The sequence below is a fragment of the Mesoplodon densirostris genome, chromosome 13 (genome assembly GCF_025265405.1).
Source record: "Mesoplodon densirostris isolate mMesDen1 chromosome 13, mMesDen1 primary haplotype, whole genome shotgun sequence".
Taxonomy (NCBI): domain Eukaryota; kingdom Metazoa; phylum Chordata; class Mammalia; order Artiodactyla; family Ziphiidae; genus Mesoplodon; species Mesoplodon densirostris.
Window position 1 is genome coordinate 65,409,957 of NC_082673.1, and position 14,116 is coordinate 65,424,072.

The following is a 14,116-nucleotide window of genomic DNA, read 5'->3' on the forward strand; positions in this document are numbered from 1 at the left end:
ATTCATTAAGTAGACTTCTTTGTGCCAGGTGTAATTCAAAACACTGGGAATACAATGGGAGTAGCTTGATGTAGTCCTTGCCATTAAATATTCATTGTCTGGACACTCAGACTCTTCAGAGAATATCATACCCAGTAATAATTTTATGTAATTAGAAGAACGTTTCCTTTTTATAAAGCCAGATTGTTGCCAGAATTATTGCAGTATTTACAACAGAGAATTTTAAAATTGGAAAGGACTTGTAAAATGTTTCCTTTTGAGTCAACAATCCATTTTAGAAATCACTGGTAGTTCTATATAAATCAGATTTTCCAATTTATTCATAAAGTGGTAGAATGAAGTATATTTTCATAGATCTGCAACAGCAGGATTGGTAAGGGAGGCATGCAACAAGAAACCAATTTCAAATTTTGTTTCCTATTTCTGAAATGGTTTTCTGTCATAACTCTGGAAAACCAACACCATGAATTTTTCAAATTATCATTAGGCAGCTCTGGCATAATTTATGTTAAGAGGTTTTGGCCTGTTTATATACCCTGGAATTTGCCAAAATTAGTAATGTGATATTCCATATTTAGCAAACCTATAGAGCAATAAATAAGGACATATGACTATTGGGGAGTGCTGTTTGTTTAAATTCTTTTTTTGTGGCATTCATGAAATACAAGGGACTTCCAGCTCAAATTCTGCAGTATTAGGCAGCAAGTTGTACTCTGAACCAAACCAGATGGTGATCAGCTCTATTCCTATTATCAATTCAACGCAGCGATGGTTACCAGACCTTACTTGCAACTTTAACATTTGGAACAGATTAACAGCAGTTAGGCTGAAATGAGAAACCTCCATTTTACTAAAAGGTTCAGAACATATCATGCTGTAAAATCAGAAAGACTAGTAAGAAAAATTATGAGGGAAAGAGTTCACTGTCTACCTTGGTTTCTTCTTGCAGGACGTGCTATTTCCCTTTTATGAATGCCTTTTTCAAAGCAATTTTAATGTGGAGTATTGTGATGATTACGGTCTATAAGCCTATCAGCCTCCTGCCCCACTACACAACCTGTTGTTGAATTTATCTCAGTGTAGCCATGAACAATCTAGACCTCAGGCACACAAGGAGGATTGTTTTCAGTTTTGGGGGTTTCCTTTGCAAGAAAGTCTCTCTCTCTCTCACACACACACAGTACAAGTTCAGAGGTTCATCCAGCTGCTGAAAATCATGAAGCATTTGGGCTGCCCAGGTTTGATCTATGGATTTGAATGTATGCGGCTAAAAGCTTTGGCTTGTCTTCCAATGCCACGTGCTATCTCCAGCAATCTTTCCTTTGTGGCATCTATTGACCAAATCGATTCCCAGGGCTTTAAAGGACCAGGAAAAGCTATATATGTTCTTCATGTCTAATTTTGTATACAAGGTGAACACCAAGGCCAGCAAATCTTACAGTTACAGCTATCAGGACAAAATTGTAGAAATAGACTTATGACTGAGTTCAGCTCCCATTTTGTGGTGTAGGAAACTGAGGTGCTGAGATGTTAAAGGATTTTCCTAAAGACACACAGTTGGTGTGAGAGGTAGATGTGATGAGGAAGGATGTGTGTGTTGCTAATGTATCAATATTCTTCTATGACCATGATTCAGAGACAAAGACAAAAAGGTAGATCCTCCACTTTCTATACCCAAATGATGGCAGCCCTGCTCTTGTTCTGGTAAACTGAATGGCTTGCCAGAGAAGCCCATCAGAGAGAGGCCAACGGCCTTTGTGCATTTTTGTTTATTCTTTAGCCAAGACCTTGCTTCAGGGCTGATTGAAAACCCTTCTGCCTATTTTTCGGTATGATAGGTAATATGAATTCCTCTTTAGGAATGGGTATTTGAAGTTTATTATTTATTTATTTATTTATTTATTTATTTATTTTTATATATTTATTTAATTTTTAAAAACTCTTGTGTATATGGAAGACTTCCATCTTTTAGTCTATGTACTTTTTTTCATCTTTATTGGAGTATAATTACTTTACAATGGTGTGTTAGTATCTGCTTTATAACAAAGTCAGTTATACATATACATATGTTCCCATATCTCTTCCCTCTTGCATCTCCCACCCTCCCTATCCCACCCCTCTAGGTGGTCACAAAGCACCGAGTTGATCTCCTTGTACTATGCGGCTGCTTCCCACTAGCTATCTGTTTTACGTTTGGTAGTGTATATATGTCCAAGCCACTCTCTCACTTTGTCACAGCTTATCCTTCCCCCTCCCCATATCCTCAAGTCTATTCTCTAGTAGGACTGTGTCTTTATTCCTGTCTTACCCCTAGGTGCTTCATGACATTTATTTTTTCTTAGATTCCATATATATGTGTTAGCATACAGTATTTGTCTTTCTCTTTCTGACTTACTTCACTCTGTATGACAGACTCTACGTCCATCCACCTTACTACAAATAACTCAATTTCATTTCTTTTTATGGCTGAGTAATATTCCATTGTATATATGTGCCACATCTTTTTTTTTACATCTTTATTAGAGTATAATTGCTTTACAATGGTGTGTTAGTTTCTGCTTTATAACAAAGTGAATCAGTTATACATATACATATGTTCCCATATCTCTTCCCTCTTGCGTCTCCCTCCCTCCCACCCTCCCTATCCCACCCCTCTAGGTGGTCACAAACCACCAAGCTGATCTCCCTGTGCTATGCGGCTGCTTCTCACAAGCTATCTATTTTACATTTGGTAGTGTGTATATATCCATGCCACTCTCTCGCTTTGTCACAGCTTACCCTTGCTCCTCCCCATATCCTCAAGGCCATTCTCTAGTAGGTCTGTGTCTTTATTCCTGTCTTACCCCTAGGTTCTTCATGATATTTTATTTTTCTTAAATTCCATATATATGTGTTAGCATACGGTATTTATCTTTCTCTTTCTGACTTACATCACTCTGTATGACAGACTCTAGGTCCATCCACCTAATTACAAATAGCTCAATTTCGTTTCTTTTTATGGCTGAGTAATATTCCATTGTATATATATATGCCACATATTCTTTATCCATTCATCCAATGATGGGCACTTAGGTTGTTTCCAACTCCTGGCTATTGTAAATAGAGCTGCAATGAACATTTTGGTGCATGACACTTTTTGAATTATGGTTTTCTCAGGGTATATGCCCAGTAGTGGCGTTGCTGGGTCATATGGTAGTTCTATTTGTAGTTTTTTAAGGAACTTCCATACTGTTTTCCATAGTGGCTGTACCAATTCACATTCCTACCAGTAGTGCAAGAGTGTTACCTTTTCTCCACACCCTGTCCAGCATTTATTGTTTCTAGATTTTTTGATGATGGCCATTCTGACTGGTGTGAGATGATATCTCATTGTAGTTTTGATTTACATTTCTCTAATGATTAATGATGTTGAGCATTCTTTCATGTGTTTGTTGGCAATCTGTTTATCTTCTTTGGAGAAATGTCTATTTAGGTCTTCTGCCCATTTTTGGATTGGGTTGTTTGTTTTTTTGTTATTGAGCTGCATGAACTGCTTATAAATTTTGGAGATTAATCCTTTGTCAGTTGCTTCATTTGCAAATATTTTCTCCCATTCTGAGGGTTGTCTTTTGGTCTTGTTTATGGTTTCCTTTGCTGTGCAAAAGCTTTTAAGTTTCATTAGGTCCCATTTGTTTATTTTGTTTTTATTTCCATTTCTCTAGGAGGTGGGTCCAAAAGGATCTTCCTGTGATTTATGTCATAGAGTGTTCTGCCTATGTTTTCCTCTTAAGAGTTTGATAGTTGCTGGCCTTACATTTAGGTCTTTAATCCATTTTGAGCTTATTTTTGAGTATGGTGTTAGGAAGTGATCTAATCTCATACTTTTATATGTACCTGTCCAGTTTTTCCAGCCCCACTTATTGAAGAAGCTGTCCTTTCTCCACTGTACATTCCTACCTCCTTTATCAAAGATAAGGTGACCATATGTGTTTGGGTTTATCTCTCGGCTTTCTATCCTGTTCCATTAATCTGTCTTTCTGTTTTTGTGCCAGTACCATACTGTCTTGATTACTGTAGCTTTGTAGTATAGTCTGAAGTCAGGGATCCTGATTCCTCCAGCTCCGTTTTTTGTTCTCAAGATTGCTTTGGCTATCTGGGGTCTTTTGTGTTTCCATACAAATTGTGAAATTTTTTGTTCTAGTTCTGTGAAAAATGCCAGTGGTAGTTTGATAGGGATTGCATTGAATCTGTAGATTGCTTTGGGTAGTAGAGTCATTTTCACAATGTTGATTCTTCCAATCCAAGAACATGGTACATCTCTCCATCTATTTGTATCATCTTTAATTTCATTCATCAGTGTCTTATAATTTTCTGCATACAGGTCTTTTGTCTCCTTAGGTAGGTTTATTCCTAGATATTTTATTCTTTTTGTTGCAGTGGTAAATGGGAGTGTTTCATTGATTTCACTTTCAGATTTTTCATCATTAGTATATAGGAATGCCAGAGATTTCTGTGCATTAATTTTGTATCCTGCTACTTTACCAAATTCATTGATTAGCTCTAGTAGTTTTCTGGTAGCATCTTTAGGATTCTCTATGTATAGTATCATGTCATCTGCAAACAGTGACAGCTTTACTTCTTCTTTTCCGATTTGGATTCCTTTTATTTCCTTTTCTTCTCTGATTGCTGTGGCTAAAACTTCCAAAACTATGTTGAATAAGAGTGGTGAGAGTGGGCAACCTTGTCTTGTTCCTGCTCTTAGTGGAAATGGTTTCAGTTTTTCACCATTGAGGACGATGCTGGCTGTGGGTTTGTCATATATGGCCTTTATTATGTTGAGGAAAGTTCCCTCTATGCCTACTTTCTGCAGGGTTTTTATCATAAATGGGTGTTGAATTTTGTCGAAAGCTTTCTCTAAGCAGCGCTCTTAATCCCCTCTCCTCGTGCACCAGGAAACAAAGAGGGAAGAAAAAATCTCTTGCGTCTTTGGCAGGTCCAGACTTTTTCCCAGACTCCCTCCCGGCTAGCCGTGGTGCCATAACTCCCTGCAGGCTGTGTTCATGCTGCCAACCCCAATCCTCTCCCTCTGCTCCAACTGAAGCCCGAGCCTCAGCTCCCAGCTCCGCCCTCCCCGGCTGGTGGGCGGACAAGCCTCTCGGGCTGGTGAGTGCTGGTCGGCACCGATTCTCTGCTGGAATCTCTGCTTTGCCCTCCGCACCCCTGTTGCTGCGCTCTCCTCCGCGGCTCCGAAGCTTTCCCCTTCTGCCACCCGCCGTCTCCGCCCGCGAAGGGGCTTCCTAGTGTGTGGAAATCTTTCCTCCTTCACAGCTGCCTCCCACTGGTGCAGGTCCCGTCCCTATTCTTTTGTCTCTGTTTATTCTTTTTCTTTTGCCCTACCCAGGTACGTGGGGAATTTCTTGGCTTTTGGGAGGTTTGAGGTCTGCCAGCATTCAGTAGGTGTTCTGTAGGAGTTGTTCCATGTGTAGATGTATTTCTGATGTATCTGCTAGTGTTGGAAGGTCTCCTGTAGAGGCAGGGGGTCGCTCTGTCTCACCATGAGGACAAGGACACTGGCCGCAGAAGTTCTGGGAAGTACTACTTGGCGTGACCCCTCCCAGAGTCCACCATTAGCCTCAACAAAGAGTCAGGGTAGGTTCCAGTGTTGGGTCACCTCAGTGCAAACAACCTGAAGTTTCTTGTACTGTACAAATTAGGGAGGATGAAAACAATGCTTAGTTCCAGGAGGTAAGAATACCGCACATGTGTCTGCTTGAACTGAAATTTGGGGTACAGTTGTCCTTGTAGACAGTTTAGTTAAGAGGGACCTCGAGGAGAGTGGCAAGAGGTGAAAGACAGAGACAGAGACAGAGAACCAGGCGGGAAGAATCATTGCAAATTGCAAGAGGAGATTGTTCTTTATCCTAAAAGTAGAAGGAACAGTTTTAAGTATTTCTAACTGGGAATGATATGATAGTATTTGCATTTTGAAACAATATGGCTGCAGTCTAGAAGAAGAAGTAGGATTATTAGAAGACATGAGTAGATGAAAACCAGTTAGGAGGTTATTGTAGTAGACCAGGTGAATGATAACTTTGACTAGCATGGTTCTTCAAGTCTTTGTTCCATTTATATCTGTATCTCTCTATAACTATAGCTGTATATAAATATGTATATTTATAAAATTGATTATACCGTACATACCGTTTAAACTCCGATTTTTTTTAACTTCACAATCTATTGTGAACATTTTTTACCATTCACTTAAAATTTAATGGCCACATAATATTCCTTCATGGGGGAATAGTATAGTAGTTTACTGAATCATCCCCTATTGATGGATATTTGAGTTTTCAGTTTTTCAATAGCCATGACTGTTATGACTATCTGTGTAAATACATCTTTGCTCACATCCATGACTATTTCATTTGGATAACTTCCTAGAAACTCTTTGGTACATAGAGTATTCAAAAGCCTTAAATTTTGTAGGGTATTGCTAAATTGTACATGGCCACAATTCAAGTTCCTTTTGCAGTACAGGTGATACTCAGGAAGCTGCATGTGAGTTGTATGCAAGATCTCCACACTGGGTGTGCTCCTCTTCCCAAATTTGTTAGTTGTGATTCTTCCTTATGGTGTAAAAGTACCTTGTAAATAATCAATGTACCAGTTACCTCTCTTATTCTAGAGTTAAAATTTGGAATTGGAAAAGTCTTGTGAAATTTGTGTTAAGAATCCATTTTTAAAATCACTGGTAGATCCAAATTTATTGATTTTCCAATTCATAAAGTGAAAGAACAGACAAAATTTTATCCATATTAGACATGAAAAACATAATACCTGGTCGTCAAGCAGTTAAAAAATTTTTAATAGACTTCATTTTTTGGGGTAGTTTTAGGTTTACAGAAAACTTTAAACATTTTATAATTACAACAAAATTGAAAGAAGAAAAGAAAAAGGAAAATCGGGACATAAATAGATGTATATTTTTGAAGTGAAAGAGAGCTATTATTTTTTTCCTTTTAATCTTTTAGAAGGTAATATTATAATTGGTTAACATTTGGGACTGCTTACATCAAGGATCTATCATTTCACAATAGCCTAAAACATAAGCATATTCTCATTTGCTTTTGAAACTTAAACGAAACTAGGCGACAAAGTAGAAAAGGTGATGTATTTATTCTATTATTTCGAGCTTTCCTCCCCTTCCCTCCCCTCTCCTCTATTCTCTTCTCCCCATCTCTTCTTTCATGAGAATTAAATATTCATGAGAATTTGCTTAGTGGAAGAGATCTTGAACATACTGGCTACCAGAGAATTCTTATTCCCACAGTGGCATTTATGTTTCTAATGAGATGAACATTATGGCCTACTTGGAACTCTCATTTTTGTTTAATACTATTCCTTGTTACATGTTTACATGCCACAAACTTACCTTTCAATTAAAATAATTCCCAACTCCACTTCTTTTTTTACTTACTTCAAACACTATCTTGATAAATGCTAGGTACATAGTAGATGCTTAGTAAATGCTTGATTAATTCATTAATCTGGAAAGTAGCTGTTATTAAGTTGAAGATTCTTATTATGGGATCTTCCTTGCTGTGAAGATTAGTAGCAAAATACTGTTTGTTGGTACCAGAAAAGCATATTTAATGTAATCAAAGGGAGTGCAATAGCTTGAAATCTTAACTGATATTCTGGGTCCCAACAGCAACTATTAACACCTCAGTAATGTTTCACCAGTTAACTATGTGCTTTCAGTAATCTACTTGTACTTACATTTTCTCAACTGCTCTGTGTTCTCAAATAGTTTTTTAAAAAAAAGAAAAATAATGTTTGGCAGAGCATGCCAGCAAAAAGAATAGCCTAGCCAGATTCTAACCAAATCATCAAATAGAAGCTGTGTTTTTTTAGGACCTCACAGGTCCTGCGCCATTTTTGTTTAATTTTAAACTTAATTTTATTTTTGTATACAGCAGGTTCTTATTAGTCATCCATTTTATACACATCAGTGTATACATGTCAATCCCAATCACCCAATTCATCACACCACCATCCCCACTCCCTGCCACTTTCCCCCCTTGGTGTCCATATGTTTGTTCTCTACATCTGTGTCTCAATTTCTGTCCTGCAAACCAGTCATCTGTACCATTTTTCTAGGTTCCACATATATTCATTAATATATGATATTTGTTTTTCACTTTCTGACTTACTTTACTCTGTATGACAGTCTCTAGATGCATCCAGGTCTCTACAAATTTCCCAATTTCGTTCCTTTTTATGGCTGAGTAATATTCCATTGTATATATGTACCACATCTTCTTTATCCATTCGACTGTCGAGGGGCATTTAGGTTGCTACCATGACCTGGCTATTGTAAATAATTCTGCAGTGAACACTGGGGTGCATGTGTCTTTTTGGATTAGGGTTTTCTCTGAGTATATGCCCATCCAGTAGTGGAATTGCTGGGTCATATGGTAGTTCTATTTTTAGTTTTTTAAGGAAACTCCATACTGTTCTCCATAGTGGCTGTATCAATTTACATTCCCACCAACAGTGCAAGAGGGTTCCCTTTTCTCCACACCCTCTCCAGCATTTGTTGTTTGTAGATTTTCTGATGATGCCCATTCTAACCGGTGTGAGGTGATACCTCATTGTAGTTTTGATTTGCATTTCTCTAATAATCAGTGATGTTGAGCAGCTTTTCATGTGCGTCTTGGCCATCTGTATGTGTTCTTTGGAGAAATGTCTATTTAGGTCTTCTGCCCATTTTTGGATTGGGTTGTTTGTTTCTTTAATATTGAGCTGCATGAGCTGTTTATATATTTTGGAGATTAATCCTTTGTCCATTGATTCGTTTGCAAATATTTTCTCCCATTCTGAGGGTTGTCTTTTCATGTTGTTTATGGTTTCCTTTGCTGGGCAAAAGCTTTGAAGTTTCATTAGGTCCCACTTGTTTACTTTTGTGTTTATTTCCATTACCGTAGGAGGTGGATCAGATAAGATCTTGCTGTGATTTATGTCAAAGAGTGTTCTTCCTATGTTTTCCTCTAAGAGTTTTATAGTGTCCGGTCTTACATTTAGCTCTCGTATCCATTTTGAGTTTATTTTTGTGAATGGTGTTAGGGAGTGTTCTAGTTTTATTCTTTTCCATGCAGCTGTTGCGTTTTCCCAGCACCACTTATTGAAGAGACTATCTTTTCTCCATTGTATATCCTTGCCTACTTTGTCATAGACTGGTTGACCATAGGTGCGTGGATTTATCTCTGGGCTTTCTATCTTCTTCCATTGATCTATATTTCTCTTTTTGTGCCAGTACCATATTGTCTTGATGATTGTAGCTTTATAGTATAGTCTGAAGTCAGGGAGTCTGATTCCTCCAGATCTTCTTTTTTCCCTCAAGACTGCTTTGGCTATTCAGGGTCTTTTGTGTCTCCATACAGATTTTTAAGATTTTTTGTTCTAGTTCTGTAAAAAATGCCATTGGTAATTTGATAGCGATTGCATTGAATCTGTAGATTGCTTTGGGCAGTATAGTCATTTTCACAATATTAATTCTTCTAATCCAAGAACATGGTATATCTCTCCAACTGTTGGTATCATCTTTAATTTCTTTCATCAGTGTCTTTTAATTTTCTACATACAGGTCTTTTGTCTCCCTAGGTAGGTTTATTCCTAGGCATTTTATTCTTTTTCTTGCAATGGTAAATGGGATTGTTTCCTTAATTTCTCTTTCAGATTTTTCATCATTAGTATATAGGAATGCAAAGATTTCTGTGCATTAATTTTGTATCCTGCAACTTTCCCAAATTCATTGATTAGCTCTAGTAGTTTTCTGGTGGCAACTTCAGGATTTTCTATGTATATTACCATGTCATCTGCAGAGAGTGAAAGTTTTACTTCTTCTTTTCCAATTTGTATTCCTTTTATTTCTTTTTCTTCTCTGATTGCTGTGGCTTGGACTTCCAAAATTATGTTGAATAATAGTGGTGAGAGTGGACATCCTTGTCTTTTTCCTGATCTTAGAGGAAATGCTTTCAGTTTTTCACCATTGAGAATGATGTTTGCTGTGGGTTTGTCATATATGGCCTTTATTATGTTGAGGTTGGTTCCCTCTGTGCCCACTTTCTGGGCAGTTTTTATCATAAATGGGTGTTGAATTTTTTCAAAAGCTTTTTATGCATCTACTGAGATGATCATATAGTTTTTCTTCTTCAATTTGTTAATATGGTGTATCACATTGATTGATTTGCATATATTGAAGAATCCTTGCATTGCTGGGGTAAATCCCACTTGATCATGGTGTATGATCCTTTAACTATGTTGTTGGATTCTGTTTGCTAGTATTTTGTTAAGGATTTTTGCATCTGTATTCATCAGTTATATTGGTCTGTAATTTTCCTTTTTTGTAGTATCTTTGTCTGGTTTTGCTATCAGGGTGATCGTGGCCTTTTAAAATGAGTTTAGGAATGTTCCTTCCTTTGCAAATTTTTGGAAGAGTTTGAGAAGGATGGGTGTTAGCTCTTCTCTAAATGTTTGACAGAATTCAACTGTGAAGCCATCTGGTCCTGGTCTTTTGTTTGTTGGAAGATTTTTAATCACAGTTTCAATTTCATTACTTGTTATTGGTCTGTTCATATTTTCTGATTCTTTCTGGTTTAGTCTTGGAAGGTTATACCTTTCTAAGAATTTGTCCATTTCTTCCAGGTTGTCCATTTTATTGGCATAGAGTTGCTTGTAGTAGTCTCTTAAGATGCTTTGTATTTCTGCAGTGTCTGTTGTGACTTCTCCTTTTTCATTTCTAATTTTATTGATTTGAGTCATCTCCTTCTTTCTGTTGATGAGTCTGGCTAATGGTATATCAATTTTGTTTATCTTCTCAAAGAAACAGCTTTTAGCTTCATTGATCTTTGCTATTATTTTCTCTGTTTCTATTTCATTTATTTCTACTCTGATCTTTATGATTGCTTTCCTTTTGCTAACTTTGGGTTTTGTTTGTTCTTCTTTCTCTAGTTCCTTTAGGTGTAAGTTTAGATTGTTTATTTGAGATATTTCTTGTTTCTTGAGGTAGGCTTGTGTAGCTATAAACTTCCCTCTTAGAACTGCTTTTGCTGCATCCCATAGGTTTTGGATCATCATGTTTTCATTGTCACTTGTCTTATGTATTTTTTGATTTCCTCTTTGATTTCTTCAGTGATCTCTTGGTTATTTAATAACGTGTTGTTTAGCCTCCATGTGTTTGTGTTTTTTATGTTATTTTCCCCGTAATTCATTTCTAATCTCATAGCATTGTTGTTAGAAAAGATGCTTGATATGACTACAGTTTTCTTAAATTTACTGAGGCTTGATTTGTGACCCAAGACGTGATCTATCCTGGAGAACGTTCCGTGCGCATTTGAGAAGAAAGTGTAATCTACTGTTTTAGGATGGCATGTGTTATAAATGTGAATTAAATCTATCTGGTTTGTTGTGTCATTTAAAACTTGTGTTTCCTTATTAATTTTCTGTTTGGATGATCTGTCGATTGGTGTACGTGAGGTGTTAAAGTCCCCCACTATTACTGTGTTACTATCGATTTCCTCTTTTATAGCTGTTAGCTGTTGCCTTATGTATTGCGGTGCTCCTATGTTGGGTGCATATACATTTATAATTGTTGCATCTTCTTCTTGGATTGATCCCTTGATCATTATGTAGTGTCCTTCCTTGTCTCTTGTAACATTCTTTATTTTAAAGTCTATTATCTGAAATGAGTATTGCTTCTCCAGCTTTCTTTTGAGTTCCATTTGCATGGATTATCTTTTTCCAGTCCTTCACTTTCAGTCTGTATGTGTCCCTAGGTCTGAAGTGGCTCACTTGTACACAGCATATATATGGGTCTTGTTTTTCTATCCATTCAGCAAGACTGTGTCTTTTGGTTGGAGCATCTAATCCATTCATGTTTAAGGTAATTATCGATATGTATGTTCCTATTACCATTTTCCTAACTGTTTTTGGTTCGTTTTGTAGGTCCTTTTCTTCTCTTGTGTTTTCCACTTAGAGAAGTTCCTTTGGCATTTGTTGTAGAGCTGGTTTGTTGGTGCTGAATTCTCTTAGCTTTTGCTTGTCTGTAAAGCTTTTGACTTCTCCATCAAATCTGAATGAAATCCTTGCCTCATAGAGTAATCTTGGTTGTAGGTTCTTCCCTTTCATCACTTTAAGTATATCATGCCACTCCCTTCTGGCTTGTGGAGTTTGTGCTGAGAAATCAGCTGTTAACCTCATGGGAGTTCCCTTTTATGTTATTTGTCGTCTTCCCTTGCTGCTTTCAATAATTTTTCTTTGTCTTTAATTTTTGCCAATTTGATTACTATGTGTGTCGGTGTATTTCTCCTTGGGTTTATCCTGTAAAGGACTCTGTGCTTCCTGGACTTGGGTGGCTATTTCCTTTCCCATGGTAGGGAAGTTTTCGACTACAATCTCTTCAATTATTTTCTCTGGTCCTTTCTCTCTCTCTTCTCCTTCTGAGACCCCTATAATGCGAATGTTGTTGCCTTTAATGTTGTCCCAGAGGTTTCTTAGGATATCTTCATTTCTTTTCATTCTTTTTTCTTTATTCTGTTCTGCAGCAGTGAATTCCACCATTCTGTCTTACAGGTCATTTATCCGGTCTTCTGCCTCAGTTATTCTGCTATTGATTCCTTCTAGTGTATTTTTCATTTCAGTTATTGTATTGTTCATTTCTGTTTGTTTGTTCTTTAATTCTTCTAGGTCTTTGTTAAACATTTCTTGCATCTTCTCAATCTTTGCCTCCATTCTTTTTCTGAGGTCCTGGATCATCTTCACTATCATTATTCTGAATTCTTTATCTGGAAGATTGCCTATCTCCACTTCATTTAGTTGTTTTTCTGGGGTTTTATCTTGTTCCTTCGTCTGGTACATAGCCCTCTGCCTTTTCATCTTGTCTATCTTTCTGTGAATGTGGTTTTTGTTCCACAGGCTGCAGGATAGTAGTTCTTCTTGCTTCTGCTGTCTTCTCTCTTGTAGATGAGTCTATTCGTGAGGCTTGTGCAGGTTTCCTGATTGGAGGGACTGGTGGTGGGTAGAGCTGGCTGTTTCTCTGGTCGGCAGAGTTCAGTAAAACTTTAATCCACTTGACTGCTGATGGGTGGGGCTGGGTTCCCTCTCTTTTGGTTGTTTGGCCTGAGGTGACCCAACACTGGAGCCTACCCTGACTGTTGGGGCTAATGGCTGACTTGGGAGGGCTCACACCAAGGAGTACTTCCCAGAACTTCTGCTGCCAGTGTCCTTATCCTCACAGTGAAACAGAGCCACCCCCTGCCTCTGCAGGAGACCCTCCAACAGTAGCAGGTAGGTCTGGTTCAGTCTCCTGTTCGGTCACTGCTCCTTCCCCTGGGTCCCGATGCACACACTACTCTGTGTGTGCCCTCCAAGAGTGGAGTTTCTGTTTCCCCTAGTCCTGTTGAAATCCTGCAGTCTAATCCCACTCGCCTTCAAAGTCTGATTCTCTTGGTATTCCTCCTCCCGTTGCCAGACCCCCAGGTTGGGAAGCCTGACATGGGGCTCAGAACCTTCACTCCAGTGGGTTTACTTCTGTGCTATAAGGGTTCTCCAGTTTGTGAGTCACCCACCCAACAGTTATCGTATTTGATTTTGTTGTGACTGCACCCCTCCTACTGTGTAATTGTGGCTTCTCTTTTGTCTTTGGATGTGGGGTATCTTTGTTGGTGAATTCCAGTGTCTTCCTGTTGATGATTGTTCAGCAGGTAGCTGTAATTCCAGTGTTCTCATAGGAGTGAGTGAGAGCACGTCCTTCTTCTTCGCCATCCTGAACTAATCTCACAGTTCCCCTTTTAATAGGCCCCTTCTTCTGTCATTCTGCTTCTAGAATACTAAGACCACTCTGATGTCTCATTAGCCAAGAACATTTTCTCTGTTAAAGCCTTGTCAACTAACACTTCAAAGCAAGAGTTTAAGACATTAATATTTTCTGCAGTAATTGCATTATATTGGGATGTTTGAAAAGGAATAAATCTTTATAACTCAAAGTAGCAATGTATAATGGAGGGCATTTTAGGTGAAGACCTATAGGTGCCATTTGGAAAGTTCTGTTTAAGGTGTATATTTGAAAAAATACTTT